This window comes from Triticum aestivum, chromosome 1A, assembly GCF_018294505.1.
Source record: "Triticum aestivum cultivar Chinese Spring chromosome 1A, IWGSC CS RefSeq v2.1, whole genome shotgun sequence".
NCBI classification, from domain to species: Eukaryota; Viridiplantae; Streptophyta; class Magnoliopsida; order Poales; family Poaceae; genus Triticum; species Triticum aestivum.
Genome location: NC_057794.1, coordinates 584,909,670 through 584,922,587, shown reverse-complemented (window position 1 = coordinate 584,922,587; position 12,918 = coordinate 584,909,670). Strand labels below are relative to the sequence as shown.

Here is a 12,918-nt window from a genome sequence, read left to right as displayed (position 1 = left end):
TTTGTCCAGGAGCGACGAATGTCTTGTTCATCTAGCAAGTCGTTACTTGATGAGAGGGACGGTTGAACCAATGTAATGCTCAAGTCGTTTGATATCATACGGGGAAATGTCCAATTCGCCTACCTAGACACGCTCGTAGCATAGACACACTCGTATATAAAGACCTTGAAACTACCCAAGTATGGTGCTTCATGGTAGCATTTTATCTTTAGCCCATGGTTAGAAAAATATCTATAAACATGAGAAATGGAGATAGCTTGTTACCCCGTGTCAAGGTTCAGCCATCCCTCGCGAACAATCAGAAGTCCCAGTTTCCTTAACTAATCTCGCCAATTTCTCACTTGACCAACCCAGAGACTAATCTATCGTTGGCCCAGGCAAAGAGTGAGAAAAGGCAGCAAAAGGAGTAGCTTGCAGTGAGGAATGAAAGCTGATGTTTTACCACCATTCAGCAAGAGAAACCCACTGGAACCTTTTCATAGGACCATAGAAAACATGCTGCTTCCTGTATAGAGACGACTGCTTCTCTAATAAAGTTGATCGTCTATCTCAAGTGGTGGTGATCGACTTCACGAATAGCCTGAGCCTGCGAAATGTAGATCTGCAAACAGGAACTTCCTGTTGTCTCGAACGAGGTCTGCTATTTCTCACATACACATGGTCCATCATATGTGGCCTTTCGGTTCTTAGTATAGCAGTGTTTCTTTTAATATTTGATAACAGAAAAAAAAGAAACCAAGCATCAGAGAAGATAGGTTGGTGTTTTTAGAAAAGGAGGAACCTCCGGCCTCTGCATCTGAGCGATGCATACGGCCCTCTTATTAAACAAGTAAATATGATCCAAACAAAGTCTGAAAGTCTAGAAGTCTCCCAAAGACAAAAAAAGCTCACACAGAGCCAGAAGAGCTAGAATACAAACTAGCGAAATAAAAGACGCCACAACCGGCTGGCAAAACAGAGGGATAGGTAAACTAATTGCATATCCTATTACATGACCGCCATCCAAACCGGTTGAATATATCCCGAACTACCATCTCCCAGCGGATAGATCCAGTAACCAAATGCTCCCTGGCCTCCGTCGGAGTGAGTAGCGACCACGAACGGATCAATGCCGTGGCTCGGAAAATAACCTACAAAAAAAAATACGTGATATCCTGTTAAAAACCAAATCATTTCTGCAATTCTATATAGTCCACAACAAGGCACAAACTCCTACACGAATATGTCTCGCTAAGTCGGGCTCTATCCCGTTAAGCCACATCTCAAATAACGTGTTTACAGAATTTAGTGGAGTAATATTGAAAGTAATATGGACCGTCCGCCATAAAACTTTGGCTAGCGGGCAATCAAGCAAAAGGTGTTTGATCGTCTCATCCCGATCACAGAAACTACACCTAGTTACGCTTTGTCAAGTTGTCCTTGGTTAAAATAACTTGTTTATGGACAAACCACATAAACACTTTTATTTTTAACAGAACTTTGACATCCCAGACATGCTTGAACTAGGAATGAAGGTCGAATTGATAATATTAATATACATGGATTTAACTGTGAATACTCCAGACCTAGTAAGCTTCCAGCGTAATTCATCGGGTTGTTGAGAAAGTTGAACCTCCATCAGTCTGCGTACTAGACGGAGCCATTCTTCCCAACGATTGCCTGCTAGTGATCGTCTGAACTGAATATTAAGGGGGATAGATTCAAATACCGTTGCAACGAACACCTCACGTCGTTGAACAATACGATATAAAGACGGGTATTAAATGGCTAAAGGTGTGTCTCCGAGCCAAGTATCCTCCCAGAAACGTGTACCAGCACCGTTACCAATAATAAACTTTATCCTATTAAACAGAGATGTTTTGACTTTCATAAGTCCCTTCCAGAAAGGCGAGTCAGTCGGCCTTACTGTCACCTGAGACAAAGTTTTGGTCTGAAGATACTTGCTACGAAGGATTTGCGCCCACGTGGCATCAGTCTCACTCGACAACTTCCACAACCACTTAGTAAGAAGGCATCTGTTTTTAACTTCAAGATTCTCAATACCAAGACCCCCTTGGTCTTTCGGTCTACAGATGATGTCCCATTTAGCTAGGCGGTATTTTCTTTTTAGTTCATCACCTTGCCAAAAGAATCGCGATCGATAAAAGTCCAGTCTTTTCCTGACTCCAACTGGGACTTCAAAGAACGATAAGAGAAACATAGGCATACTCGTGAGAACCGAATTTATCAGAATTAATCGGCCTCCGTATGACATGAGCTTGCCCTTCCAGCAACTCAGTTTCTTTTCAAACCGGTCCTCGATGCACTTCCATTCTCTGTTTGTCAGCTTACGGTGGTGGATTGGTATACCTAAGTACGTAAAAGGTAAAGCCCCCAAATCGCACCCGAACAATTGCCTATAAGCCTCTTGTTTATCTTTGGCTCTACCAAAACAGAACAATTCGCTCTTGTGAAAGTTAATCTTTAACCCGGTCAATTGTTCAAAGAGGCATAACACCAGCTTCATATTTCTCGCCTTGGCCAAGATATGCTCCATAAAGATGATTATATCATCAGCGTATTGAAGGATGGACACACCTCCATCAACATGATGAGGTACCAAGCCACCTACTTGACCAGCCTCCTTAGCCCGTCCTATCAAAATTGCTAACATATCAACCACAATGTTAAACAGGATAGGAGACATCGGATCCCCTTGTCTCAGGCCTTTATGTGTCTAGAAGTAATGACCGATATCGCCATTCACTTTAATTCCAACACTCCCTTTTTGCGTAAACGATTCTAACGCACGCTCCGCTTCCAAATCTAAAAGATCATTCACCGAATTGGAGATTTCACTATCATTTGCCCCTAGCGAAACTCCTAATTGGTTTGCATTATGTATAATCTCCTCATTAGAATAATGCAATAAAGAATTGGATATGTTGACGGACATACCAGAAGAGATCTCAGCATCACGAAGCTTGGCCGCCCTCATAGCGCACCTCTGCTGCATGTCATCAACCTCCGGGTGCTCCTAGATGCGAGCACTCATCCGTCTCCCCATCGAGACCGGGTCAGGTATCCCGCCAAAAGCAATAACCACTTCCTGAGTAAAACCTCTTTCATGCCCCTCGGATGAGTATCCCACCCCGAAGTCCTGAGCCAGCGACAAGTCAGGAGAGAGGAGTACTGGAGCCGCCTGCCCGAGCCCTTCTCCCGCCCCAACCCTTGGCCCAGAGGGGAGCGCCAGCGCCGTAGGAGACGCGGTCATCCTAACCGCGGGAGAAGAAGGGGGAACCAGGGCCACCTGCCCCAGACCCCCCCCCCTAGCGCCACTGGAGACGTGGGCGTCGTCGCCGCCACCGGAGAAGAGGTAGCCGAAGCCACCTGCCTCGGACCACCTCTCCCGCAGCCAGCCGACGTCATCGTCGCCGACGTTGCCGGTGGCAGGATAGGATGGAGAGAGGTCGAGGCCACCTGCCCCGGACCCCCTCCCCCAAGCACCACCTCGGACACAATCACCATCTCTGGGGCCTTGGCCGCAGGGAGAGCGGGGGAGAGAGAAGCCTGCACAGGCTCCACCTCCCCACCCCCAACCAAGGTCGTCGCCGAGGGCGTCCTCACCAAGCCTCCGACCATGGGTCTGTCAGCAACCTCGACCTCCAAAATAGGAAGCGTGTGCTCAAACACATCATCAGAAGCAACCCGATCACTCCAAAGTCTAGGAGGGGCAGAGGCTGGCTCAAAGGACCCAAAACGCAGAGAGGTCATAGGAACCGAGGGAGACGGTGCCGGCTCAACCCCGGCCCCGTCCCCGGGCAGCTGAGTAACAGGGCCTGATCCGTTAGACCCCTCTCTTGTATCCTCATCAGTCGGCGCCCCCTTTGGCACCCGCACTGTCATCACCCTCGTGCATGTCTACATCAGTCCCATTAATCGCCTCCGCGAACAGAGTTGCATCCTCAAACTCAATCTCGAGAGGGAAAACCTCCTCTATAAGTCCAGTTTACCACATCAGGGACGAACTCAATGTCCAGAATGCTCACTAGAAGTCAGGCCACTCCATGAGCACGGGTAAAAGCCATATCCACTTTCTCAGTTTTCCCAACCATAATGCCCATACTGGCCACCACTCGAACATCCTGTAAAGGCTTAGAGGGAGCCCCAGAAAACCTTAACCAAACCTGAGTAAGGGGCTTGCCCTAAGGCTCCACCTTCATCCACTCGTGAAATTCCAGAATGCATTTAGTTCCAGGAACTCTACACAAGCCAAACTCAGTAGTCTCTGCAAATCATCCACAGTGGGGAAGTCAACCTTAAAAACATTGGCCTCAAGACTGACCATTTCCCATTGGAAGTCACCTGGGGCCAGTTCCTGGAGCCTCCGCACAATCTGAGCCTCAGTCACCTCATCTTGAGTAGCTTTCACAATCCCAGTGGTCAAACTCTGCGTCTCCTCTGGAATCTCTCTCGCGGCCGGGGACTCAAAGAACATCAACTCAGCATAATATACTCCATACATTGTAAGAGTCGGAGCCTGATCACGCAGAAACGGGCAATCCCCCGTGGCATGTGTTGGCTTACCACACGTATCACACAGCTCCGCCACGCACTCAGCAATGAAGTGACCCTTGTCACCACAACGATAGCATAACATCTTTTCCTTCTTACGCGCCCACTTGGCCGCTCTCTCTGTGTCAGACCTGTCACCTGCCTCAGCCATAGCCCCAGGCGCAGGAACCTCCATGTTGGCCAGAGCCGTCACCACATCCATCGCCTGGCTAGGAAGCTCAGTGGACTGCGCGTGATTAGTCACTACGGCTGACGCCGCATGGTCAACAACTGCCAGAGGCGGAGGCTGTCTGCGATGCCTCCCACGGCCACCACCCCTACCACCACGGTGTCCGCGGTATCCACCTCTTTGTCGGTAATCCGGGCCTGAGGCTCCCTCGACAAAGCCACCTGGAGGGCCGAGAAACGGTCTCTCAGCAGACCCGTCACCCTGCCATGCATAGCCACGACCACCTCCCGTGGATGAGGAACCACGATATTGTCCATCTCCAAACGCATCATAACCATCGTCCCCCCACTGACCTCGGGGCGGATCAAAGGAATCTCTCTGCCTCGTCTGCGACGGGCCCGTACGAGTCTGAGCAGGCTGCGCAACGTAGTGAGGCGGAGGCGCGGCGCGAGGCTGACCACCGGCAGGCTTTGGCACAACCCCTAGGGCCGCACCACCCCGACCCTGAGCAACCACGCCAGCTGCGCCCGGCGCCTGAGGCCAAGGCCCGCCCCGACCCGCGGCCTGCTGCACCACGGTAGCCGCGGCCGGCGCCGGAGGCCGAGGACCGCCACGACCCGCAGCCGGCTGCACTACTGTAGCCGCGGTCGGCGCAGGAGGCCGAGTACCGCCACGACCCGGAGCCGGTTACACCATTGTAGCCGTGGTCGGCGCAGGAGGCCGCGGTCCGCCCCTACCGGCGGCAGGCTGCAGCGGCACCTGCCCCGTTGGCCGAGCGCCCAGGTGGCGATCGCCGCGACCCATGGTTTCCGGTGCGACACCACCACCCGCCGGCAACCTCTGGCCAGGCGGCACCGGGGCACCACGGTCGGCACTCGCAGCCGGCGGCAGCGTAGCCCCGCCCCGACCTGAAGGAGCGGAGGCGGCGTGCTTTGGTTATAAGAATTTGCATTAGGTTGTGATAAAATGTCAAGGCAATAGGTATGGCACGCATTGTATATAAACAGATATACCTCTTTTGTTACTGATGTGCACTGGTTTACAACTACTTGTTGCTTTCATATTGTGGGTAGCTTGAACGATTGCATTTTTGTAGAATGGCAGTTTCCTTAAATGTTAATCGTAAAAGAGTAAAATTCTCACATCTCTCACCATTGTTACAAAGGCATGCAGAAAGGTTCAAATAACTATAGCTTGAACCGGAAGCACGCTTCAGCGCGCTGCACCTGTCCCGGACGTCGATCAAGCAGTTGGTATTTAAAAGAGGTACCAACAAGCAGAACAATAGCTTACATCCAATGCATACACACGGACTTGAGTTTTTTTACTTTGTGAGAAACAATATGATGTTATTAGTCAACACTCTGTTGTAAAAGAGTGTTTCTAAATATATGTACCTTCAACATTGATAAGATCATATGAGTAATGGTACAAAAAAATCATTGGCAACTGGCAAGGACAGGATCATTATGAAAGAAATCCATAGAAATGTTGAGCACTGCAACTTTACAAAATACAACGAAACAGATCGTATCATAAGTATAAACCATGAGCTATCATTCCACATCGGTACACAAGTGCTATAAAATATTGTAAAAACAGGTATTACAGTATCTGGAAACAATGCTATACAAACATCAATAACAGTAGGGCCTTTGTCTTCTTTAATCAATCAACAAACATGCATGTACATTATCTTGTAGATGATCATTACTGAGAACTCCCTGCTTCCTCTTTCCAGGTGAAAAGGGCATGTTCTGAGGTGAAGCTAATGCAGATAGTAGTGGTCGATACTTGCGAGAAAGGATGATAGCATCCTTAGGGTTCATTTTTCTAATGACACCATGTAAGCTCTAAAGAAAATATTAGAATTGACTAATGAACCTAGGAAAGTTGTACATCAGAAACGATGAAGTGGTGTTCTTGTAACAAAAAAAGGAACATATTTTCAGACGACAAATGTATATATCAATTTCCTTAATACATGTACATAAGGAAACAAAAAGTAGTAGCTATAATACTTGGCAGCAATAGGTAACAAGCAGAGGGTAGCTCATCACAAATGAAATAGCTGATTAGAGCTCTAAGGACCAATCTGTAGCTTTGTTCTCTCAAAATTAAGTTATAAACTAATGCAAGCTTCAGTAATACGTGAATAATTTCTCTTATAGTATTTCATCATATAATAATATAAGCTTCAGTTAATTCCTAATTTTCCAAGAAATGAAAGGAAGAGTGTAACCGCTTAAACAACAGTAGCACGACAACACAAATAAACAAATATGGAGTTAAATTTACACGTGCAGGTTAAAAAATCACATACACTGGCAGATTGTTGTATGTATCGTATAAAGAATGATGGCCTAGGTAACCGTATCTATCCATTGAGATTGTTGTAAAGCAAATTGCGAGAACAATTTATATGCACCCGTGCACAAGCATCGACCCTAGCATCTTGAACTTTGATGATAGTAATGAGACTAAGTAGACAGTGTTAATTTAAAGGCAGGTAAGGAGACTATGCAGTGGCCCTTATCTAATACAAGAAATCAACATCATAGAAATCATTCCAGGAGAGATAAGGTGGTTAAGTTGAATTGACCTGCACAGAGAAATGCATAACTTTGTCGCGGCTTGCCGCGCGTTGCCCGCAAAATAGCAGGCAACCAGATATGATTAACCGTTTTAAAAGATGATAGAGCTAAAGCTGTATGTGCAAGTGATTTTAGCACACGAATATAGAGTTTCATAAGTCTAAACAATGTAAAAAAACAGCAGCAATCATTTAAAGAGCAGTGTGAAAAAGAACACACTATGATAATATCGAGGAGAATAGCCCAAACAAAGAGCTGGTCACATGTAAATCAAAGCCTATGTAAGCAGAATATGGATGAAGTATTTGTAGGTCAAAAAACAATTCTTGGTCTTTGAACCATATCTACATCTGACATTTTCAATCAAAGGGCTAAGACATATTCTTCAAAATACAAAAACAACAAACACTGATTTGCCTTGCCTTGCCCAGATATCATGCTTTTGTTTCTTTTATGAACATACTCAAAAGGGTACCATCGACCTGATCCATAGAAGAATGGAAGCATTAGTATTATCAACCGTCACAAGGCAAATAACACAACAGAATCTGTATCATCTAACATCATTTGCAGTGCAAAAAAATAGAATCAATCAGGATGGGCATATTGTGCACAAGTACTTAGTATAAACAGCCTATACAATATCCCCTGAAAACCCTTATGCCAACACTACCAATAATTATCCGGCAAGTCAATTTCTACAAAGTCAAGTTCTTAAGCAATTTCCCTCAGGTAAAACAGTGCAACAACGGTAAATGGAGAGGTCAAGGCACCAAGGAAAAATAGTTAACGACAGTGAGTTCAAAAGGTAGAAATAGAAAGGCTCTACAACCATAGTAAAAATTAGTAGACTGAATTAATTTACACAAGATACATGTAGCAGAATGAAATGTATATCCTCCATGTAGGTGAAAGCTCAGTAAAACCTAACAGTGACAATCTTAATTGGTGACGTTGCCTCATCAACATGCTGGGTTCTTAGAGGTAGTATATTTGGTACAAATACCTAGAAACTGGCGTATAATAAGCCTATAAAAGGATCTTCCTAGCAAGCAACAATGCAGCATAGTTTCATCAAACCGATATGGTTTGTCTGTGCGAGTTTACTGTAGACTATCAAATGTGAGTATAAAAGTTACCACTGAACACTCAGTATCACCTACGAACCAACAGAGCTGCTAGCGTCGATAACATGCATCTAAAAAGGAAAATAAGCAAGATTTGGAGGCAAGAAAATTAATAAACAGTACTACAGAAATTTGGCTAGATGTCTGAGACTACTACACTTTCCACGTTGTTCTAGTTCGCGTTGGACAAAATTCAAGGAAACAAACAATAGCTCAATTTTAGTTTCTTTATTATGCTTATCAATAATATTTTTGGTTGGCAACAGAATGGTCTTATTATTTGTTATATTTACTCTAATACCTCCCAAATTTATTTATCTACGACATTCAAAATTTCATGCTAAGAGAGTTGAAAAATGGAAATATGAAAACAATCAATTGGATCCAGTATATTCTAGAGGACCAGCATGGTACCTAAGTAATCCACAAACCTTCATACAGAAATTGATTGTTCTGAATGTCATTATGTGATAACATAAAGGAAAAGACTCTTGTGTCCCTCCGAACCGGATGGCTGCCTGACTGGTACTCCTTAATCCATGATGAAGATCACCATTTTATCACGAGAAATAACGAATGCAAACACCAATCAGAAATAAGCACACAAAAGTGTGAAAGGCACCGGAAAGCTGAATTTTAGTTGGTATCTTCACATAAAAAATGCTAATACCTATATAACTTCTATCTTTCTGTAATATGATGTTCTAAAGGCTACCACCATCCTTTTATTTTATCTGTTCACATAAGAATCAAATTATTAACATCATGGAAACTGAAACTGAAATAATAACATGCTAAGCTAGCTAGAAACATGTCTTTACAAAGGTCACCAACACTTCTATAAATGAAGTAAATAAAGACTTATTTCCTCCAGACCTTCTTCCTTACCTCAAAGTAGTGTGCTCCTTGATCTCCATCTCTGCATCCAACCCAATAAACTCACACAGATGCCTGTGAGTGTTTTTCTGCTCTAAATACAGGACCAACTTAAATATAGGTTTGTGCAAGGTGCCTTTTGCAGCTTGGTAGATGGAAATACTAAGATGAAAGAATAAACATTGATCAGACCTGCTTTTATTTAATAATAATAACAAAACACATAGTGCTAGCCGTAACAGAAGATGTCATTTGTTACCGCAATGTGCCTTACTGCATGAACGGTGACAGTCGGTCAGTGCAAAGAAGGAGAAATAGTACTCACGTTCTCAACATGGCATTGGATGCAGAAGATTGCTTGATTCGCAGGTGTCCACAGATCGATAGCTCAATAGTTCAAGCATGTGTCCTGGAGAACAAGTACCAACTTCTCCCTAACCTGTAACAATGGCAAGAATAAGAACCATAGAACAAAAATTGAGCCCTTCCTGCAAAGAGAAAGGAGGCAAATGAAATAATTTGAAACGGACATACTTTTTCAGCCTTGTCGAATTCTGCTTCGCTTCAGGCTGCAGCCTCAAGGTTGATCGGAAATGTGGGGATCGCCCTATTGATGCAGTAGACCTTCCTAACCTGCACCTCGACCTGCCAGTCAAAATGAACACACAAACAATTAATCCGCTAGGCACATCATAACACCCAAACAAACTGAAGATGTAACAAGCATGCACTTCGCGTTCTAAATTAGACGACAATAATTTCGAAATAAATGAGAAACCAGCATCTGACATCGGCATGATGGCCGAGATGACTAACCTGCTGTGTGGTGGCCTTGAGGGGTTCCTTGGGGTGGCTGACGATGCTCTCCTTGCTGAGGGAGGTGGCAAAGCGCACCATCTGTGTGCTGACGCTGGTGTAGGCCCTGGCGACGCGTGCAGGGTGTTCATGCTCTACCGCAACAGAGTGAATTGCAGAAAACCACCACATTTGGGGTTAGCTTTGCGGAAAACTACCTAGTCCCTAATTATTTGCAAAATGCACCGCGGATTCAGTAAACTTGTTGCAAATAGCACTGATGAGGTGATCTGGCCCGTCTGATCACTTTCTGACAAGTGGGGCCAGATTGTAAGAAGCTGACTTGGCATAGTTTTGACATACAGGCCCCTGGATCTAAAAAGAAAAAGCAATCAGAGCCCCCCTGCTTCGACCCCGTCTGGATCGGGAGAGCCAGAGCCCCCGAGCTACCCACCCCCCGCGCCACTCCGACGACCTCATCGCCGGCGACCACCGCTGCCCTGTCTACCATCTCCTTCCTCCTCCCTTTTCATTTCTTCTCCACCGCTGCCTCGTCTACCATCGGCGACGGCCGGAAAGGCGAGAGGTGAGGCCGCGTTGGCCGGGATTGACGACGCGGGTCGCCATGGCTGTGGATCTCGCCGTCGCGCGCACGGACCTGGCATCAACGACGCCCTCGCACCCGTGACGCGCGCAGAGAGAGGAGAGGAGGAGGCATTCCCCGGCAAGGACGCCCTCGTCGACGCAGACGGCCGCGCAGGGGAGGAGGTCCCTGCAAAGAGCTCCTCGACGGTGCCGGTCGGGTCGGGCCCGTGCGCCACCGCGCGGTTGGAGCCGGGCGGTTGCTCGGCCATGGCCTCAGCCGTGCTTGGAGAGCAGCAGGGGATACAGGCCGCCACGGATTCCGACGTCGTCAACATGGCCGTGGCTGCCAGCGGCTGGGCTAGGTAGGGGCGAGGTGCAGGTCATCCCAGAGAAGGAAAGAAAATGGAAGGAGGATGGCGGGGCAGCGGTGGTCGTCGACGTGCTTGTCGGCTGCGGCGAGGTCGCCAGCCCTCCGCCCAGCGCGTCGCTCTAGCGTCGCCGGCCAAGCAGCGCGGCGGAGGCCATGAACCCGACGCCCAGCGTGCCTCTGCCCGAGGGGTGGGGGGCTGATTGCTTTTCTGTTTTAGATCAAGGAGTGTGTGTGTAAATTTTTTGCTCTTACAATCTGATCCCACTTGTCAGAAAGTGATCAAACGGGCCAGATCACCTCATTAGTGCTATTTGCAACAAGTTTACTGAATCCGCGGTGCGTTTTGCAAATAATTAAAGACTAGGTAGTTTTCCGCAAAGCTAATCCTAAATGTGATGGTTTTCTACAATTCACTCGCCGCAACACCACGATGGCCATCTTATTACACGTGGCCTAATTTATGAAGGAATGCCGCCACCAAGTGACTCCAGCGACAACCATGTGATACGGGATTACACGTGGTAAGTAATCAAAACTATTTAATAAAAAGTGACTCGAGCGGCACATACCGGTTTGCTACCTTCCCTCTCCTCTCTCAATATGTTTAGAGCAACTCCAACGTACGGCCCCAAACGAATGTCCGTTTTATCCGAATTTCGTCTGTTTGAGGATGGTAATGGAGCGGCGTCCTCCCATATTCTGTGATGCGTTAGCCATACGCTCAACGCGTGGCCGCATCTATTCCGCCCGGTGCCTGTATGCACTATGCACACAATTTTTTTCCCAACACACTTTTTATTTCATCAACGACATTTTAACACATGATAATACATTCACCCATTCTTAACTGGAATAACAAGCCCAAACAAAATAAAAAACACAATTAGGCATTTTAACAGAAAACCAACTTCCATAACTACTTCCATAACTACTTTCATAAGTTGGATTAATATCTTCTCAATGCCTTCATTGTTGATCTGCGGATTCTTGATCTTGTATAATTTTTTCATCTTAAATTCTAAAGAAATAGACATCGCTTCACATATAATCTCATCTCTAGTCTTATTTCTAGCAACAAGTGCACGGGCATCTATCAAATTTTGCCCAATCAATAAAATCGATGTATTCTTCTTTTCAATACCAAAACTTGCATCCATCCTACATACAAAATTTGCGTATAAGCCAATAGCTATTGAAATTACGTCGAATTCGGAAGCACAATCGAAGCAAAGCAAGCATATACCTTATCATTTTGGTACTTGATGAACACTCACCCTGGATGTTTCAGCGTGGTAGAAACGCGGCGAACGACTTGCCGCGGGCAGTTGTCGGACTTTATGAGTGGCAACGGTGAGCCGACCAGCCGTTGGGCCAGCGCCGAGCCCGGATGATGGCCATGCATATTTTTGTCGGCGCCGTTCCGATGGAGTAGATCCGAGCAGCTAGAGGCGGAGTCAATGCCTGCATGCGGCGTAGAGGTGTTGTCGAGGCTATGCGGTCCAGTGCCCGGCCAATTCATGGCTAGGCATAGTCGTCGGCGTCCGGATGCGCACAAATCAGGCAGCCAGATACGCTGAAATCTGGCAGCTCGGCTGGACAATGACGCGGCCGAGACAAAGGCCGAGGGGGTAGGCGGTGGGGGTGGGCGGGAGGAGGAGGAGGCGCCGGGCTGGACAAGGAGGTGGCCAAGAAAATGGCAGCGGGCCGGCGGCGGCCATGGCAGGGTAGGGTTCGGGGAGGTTGGGGCGGCTCGGGGGAGGGTGGAGAAAAAGGGTCGCCTGTGTCCCCCACGGACGGGCCACTGGAGGACACGGGCACGCTTCACGCGTGTTCGTTTTGACGAAAACA

At 46.9% G+C, this 12,918-nt stretch overlaps 1 pseudogene; it reads right to left on the bottom strand.

The window, feature by feature from the left end:
* Positions 1-9,174: 9,174 nt before the first annotated feature.
* LOC123056695 (aspartate--tRNA ligase 1, cytoplasmic-like) lies at positions 9,175-10,969 on the bottom strand (annotated as a pseudogene).
* Positions 10,970-12,918: the final 1,949 nt, after the last annotated feature.